This window comes from Callorhinus ursinus, unplaced genomic scaffold, assembly GCF_003265705.2.
Source record: "Callorhinus ursinus isolate GAN/ISIS: 27379988/994484 unplaced genomic scaffold, GSC_fseal_2.0 scaffold8, whole genome shotgun sequence".
NCBI classification, from domain to species: domain Eukaryota; kingdom Metazoa; phylum Chordata; class Mammalia; order Carnivora; family Otariidae; genus Callorhinus; species Callorhinus ursinus.
Genome location: NW_027397070.1, coordinates 41,548,985 through 41,554,084, shown reverse-complemented (window position 1 = coordinate 41,554,084; position 5,100 = coordinate 41,548,985).

Here is a 5,100-nt window from a genome sequence, read left to right as displayed (position 1 = left end):
TGAGTGCTGCTAGTTAATTTGAGAGGTGATCCCAGGAAGCCCCAATAGGAGTGTGGGGAAGTGAGTCAGAGAAGGCAAGGCAGCCAGTAAAGGGTTTGTTTTCGACTTAGTTATCAATGGGTTGGCTGGACCATGATCTTGCTGGGACGATCCAGGAACCAGAAAGGACACATGCCTCAGAGAAGCATACCCAAGGGGGAAGGAAGCTGGGTATTCATACACCAATCTCTCAGTCACGGGTTGAGGGTCACTTGGCCCTTCTGGCCTGCTGTGGAGGGGGGCAGGGGGGGCTCTAGTGGCTAAGGAGAGCCCCCAGGCAGAGATTCAGGCGCTATAGTCGGCAGTTGGACAGGGATGCGCTGGAATGGGGAGGGTGAGGGGATGTGGGTGAGCACCAACCCCCCTGCCACTCCCCTTCTGTCCATGTAGGTGGAGCATCATGTCTGGAGCACGGGCTGCTTTGCAGAGGTTCTACACCTGTCCCGTATCAATTAGCTTTTGCTAGATAACAGACCTCCCCCGAATTTAGTGGCTTAAAATAGCAATCGTTTATTTAACTCACAGTTGGGGGGCGGGTGGGTAATTTGGGCTGGGCTTAGTGGGGTCATTCTGGCCTCAGCTGTGCTCACTTGTGTGTCAGTGACCAGCTGGAAGGTGGGATGAGGGCTGGCCGGTCTAGGACCGTCTCTCATCCCGCGGCAGGCTAGCTGCAGCTTGCTCTCTCGGCTTGCTCTCTTGGCTGTGGCAGCTCTCCAAGAGAGTGAGCGTAGGCAGGTGAGGGCTCTGGAAGCCTAGGCTTGGAACTGACACAGCCTCACTTCCACCGCATTCTGTGGGCCAGAGCAAGTCATCAGGCTTGCCCAGATTCAAGGGGTTGGGAAAAAGACTCTGCCTCTCGGTGGGAGGAGCTGCAAGGTCACATTTAGGAGGATAGGAACATTTGTAGCCATTTTTACAAATGATCTGTCACATGTCCCATGCCTTTAGGCATCTTGTGGTCTGGTGGACAATCAAAACCAGTGTTCGTTCTACTCTTTTAGACATAGTAGGAGTCAGAAGCTGTCTGGGTCAAGTGTGGGAACGTCTCTGTCCTATAATATCTCTTCCACTGATGCTTTCTGTTAAACATTGTCCTTTCTTTGGTCGTCTTTAAGAAAGCAATTCTTTTTGAGGGATAGCACATTAAGCCTCTACTTAGGAGGCAGAGGTTCTGTGTGGGTGGGGAAAGCAGCCATGAGCTGAGTGGCGCTGGAATCCGTAAATGGCGTTCACGGTCTGAACCTTTCCTCGTGTTCAGGGAACGCCTGTCTTCCTGCTCCTATTGGGTGGCCGCAGAGCCCGCCCCTTCAGAAGATGGAAGTGCCCTGCCTTCCCCCTCCCGGCCTCCCTTTACAGCCAGGCCATGAGCTTTGCCCATCCAACCTGCTTGCCCCCGTACTCAGAATAGGAGCTAGTGATGCGAAGACGCGGGGATCAGTAAAGTCTCCCTGGAGGTGGTGTGAGTTTCGGGGGCCAGTTCCAGCTGTGGGGCTAGGAGTGGGGTCCTGTGCCCGTGGCAGCTGTGTCCTCACTAGACAAGGCCCCCGGGGTGTGTGTTAGGGAGATGGATTCTGGCTGCTGAGTCTCAAACTTGGTTCTCTAGCTCTTCCACAGATTTTTGTGAAGAATGAAGTATCCTTTTAATGAATTTCTATTTTGCTGGAATCAGCCAGACCCTATTTCTGTTGCTTGCAGATAAGAAACTCCAACTTATATGGTGAGGGTGGAGAGGGAAAAATACAGAAAGAGCAGTGTGTTGGGGGTGGTTTGAAGGAAAGGAGAAACGGGTTCTACGTCACCATTTTGCCTGATGAAGCCCTGTTGGGAACTGAAAAAGAAAACCAGCTGTTTTTGAAAGCATGTGATAGTTTGTTCGTTTAAAAAAAAAAATTCCAGAAGATAAAAGGTTTGCCCCTTTTAGAAGCCAGTTGAAAAACTGACAGCTAGCCCTCTGAGAGTGAGGTGCAGATATGAGCCAGAGGGAGGTTGTGTGCTTCCGGTTTGGAGCCCTGGAGCCAGACATAAACGTCTGAGACTTTTGGAAGGCCAGAGGGGGCTAAGGGGGTGATGTGAGGCATAGCCGTGCATCCCCGAGTAAAAGGACAGCATAGGAAATTCATTTATTTTTCTCTGAAGAGCATCCAGAGTTGGATGGGGACATGTTGCAGCAGTGAAGTTGAGCAAAGAACATGTATTTTTTAAGGCCTGGTACTTGCTTGGCTAATAAGCAAAATTTTTTTTTCTAGAAAATAAAAACTTTTTTATAAAAAACATTGGTGAGTGGATCCCGTAGGATATTACGGCTTCTCTTGGTTTCTCAACCCTTAAGAGAAGTTTATTTTTGAGCTTGGGGAAATTTGGCAACTATCTCAAATGTAGGTGGCATAACCAGGAGGTAGTAATTCACCTCCCTACGTAAAATGCAAAAGAAATACAGTTACAGAAGGCAAGTTAAAGAGCATCCAAACAGTGTACAATGCGGCCCTGCTGTTTATCTTGAGTGGATAGTTCTTGTCAAGATGTGGCGGGGTGGGGTGGGGAGGACAGGTGCCTAGCAGTAATATTTCTTGGGCTGCCTGGGGTCATACCGCCATCTTTGGGCTACCCACCTCCCCACCATCGCACAAAGTGCCTCCCACAGGCCCTTGGATTTTTCTCTTCCACCACACTGCTCCTCCTGAGTTTACCTGAGCTGCCGTGCAGAACCCCGTTGTGTTCCTGCAGCACCATCAGGCTCAGAAGAGAGCAAATTCAGGTGTTGTCCCGAGGGCTGGGTCTACAGAACCAGAGTGGGCAGGGAGGAGAGAGACCCCAGGCCTTCAGAGGGAGGAGATCCTGCCTGGAGAGCTAGACTTCCATGTGAAGGAAGGCTGAGAGTCTCTGGCCCATCCGCGTTCACTGGTGGTGGGGGTTTGCTGAAGGGTGTGGAACACTGTTGATACTAAGACATCCGATCTGCAGTGGTTGTATTGGAAGCCCCTCCTTCAACCCTAGGAAGCAGAACTGTTCTGCTTCTCCACACGGGACCAGCTGGGTGTGACTTGAGCATGCACAGTTCAAATACTCATGGGTCAGGATGAATCTTTATGAGTGGCCCTCACCTGCAGTTCTCACTGTGCATTCTGGAAGCCAAAGGGACCTTCTTCTTGGCCCTTGGTGCCACTGACTGGGGATACTCAGTCAACCGGCCCATAGCCATTGTGTTTTTTTTTTTTTTGTAAAGACTTTATTTATTTATTTAAGAGAGAGAGAATGAGATAGAGAGCACGAGAGGGAAGAGGGTCAGAGGGAGAAGCAGACTCCCTGCCCAGCAGGGAGCCCGATGCGGGACTCGATCCCGGGACTCCAGGATCATGACCTGGGCCGAAGGCAGTCGCTTAACCAACTGAGCCACCCAGGCGCCCGCGGCCCATGGCCATTGTGAACATTTATGGAGAAACTCTTTGCCTTGAAGTGCTCTCCTTCTTCCTGTTTTTCACCTCAGTCCCTGTTTTACAGGGATTTTTTACAGAAACTGAGGCTTCTAGAGATCAAATGGTTTGCCCAAGTTTACGGACGTAGTGAGAAGTGGGAATCAAGTTATTTAATTCCAAATACAATGCTCCTATCTTAATACCTCACTATTAATCTCAAATTTGCTCAAACACTGCATGAAGAGAAATGATTTAGAGTACAGATTTGTTAGTAGTCTTCCTTCAAGATGTTATACACTTTAGGAATGTTCCAGCCACCTTTTGTATGGCATCACCTCTGTGATGATTAATTTTATGTGTCAACTTGACCGGGCTAAGAGATGCTCACATAGCTGAGAAAACATGATTTCTGGGTGTGTCTGTGAGGGTGTTTCTAGAAGTGATTAGCATTTGAATTGGTAGACCCAGGAAAGAAGAGTGCCCTCACCAGTGCATAATATTCAGTGAGGGCCTGAATAAAACAAAAAGACGGAGGAAGGGAGAATTTGCTCTTTGTTTGAGTTGGACTATTTATCTTCTCCTGCCCTTAGACATTGGTGCTTCTGCTCTCAGACCTTCAGACTAGGGCTGGGATTTACACCATTAGCCCCCCAGTTCTCGGGCCTTTGGTCTCAGACTGGGACCAGAAGTTACACCATCGTCTCCCCTGGTTCAGGCCTTCAGGTTTGGAACCACACCACTGGCTCTCCTGGCCTTAGGCTTGCCGGTGACAGATGGTGGGACTTCTCAGCCTCCATAATCCTGTGAGCCAATCCCTGATAATAAATCTCTTTCTGTATATCTCCGTATATCCTATTGATTCTGTTTCTCTGGAGACCCTAATACAGACCTCCGTTCCCCTTCCCTATAGGCTCTGCAAACACATGTTTCTCATCGCCTCCTGCCCACACCGCCTTTCCTTCTCCTGATGGGTACGGCCAGTGTCTCAGTACCCTTCCCTTGCCCCATCACTGCCTCTGGGTGGTTGGTGCGCAACGGGGTGTCAAAGAGCTTGGGAAACCATGGTCAACAGGCCCATCTTCCACTGCTGTCAACTTTACTGGAAAAGTTTTGGGGGGAGAATCATAGTACAACATATATCTACCTATGCAGGAGAAAGTATGCTTTGAAGACGAGTGTTTTTTTAATCTTTCAAATTAATGCAAAGAGATTCTTGCTTGCAGCAGCTGTTTCCAGAGATAGCCCTGAACCTTCTAGAGACAGCTCAGTCTCCTCAGCAGGCCATGGGGGTTATTTGCTGAAATACAACCCTCATTATCTGAAAGGCTTGTTGGGTGTCTACCATAGGCCCCAGGACAGTGTACTGAGTTCTTGTGTTCCTCATGTGTTGTCAGATAACTCTTGTAGTCTATCCTGTTCGGTTACACGCATTTTGAAGCTTTTGTAGTAGTAACAGCAAGTACTTCCTATGTGCCAGGAGGAGGCTGGACCAAGGGTGAGGCAAGCAAGGCACCGAGGATGTAAAACGTAAGGGCACAGCTGGTGCCAACCTTGCACTAGATGACGGAGAGAGAGAGAGAGAGAGAGAGGGAGAGAGAGGGAGGGAGAGCAAGAAAGAGAGGGAGCGAGAGCGGGGGAGAGAGGGGGG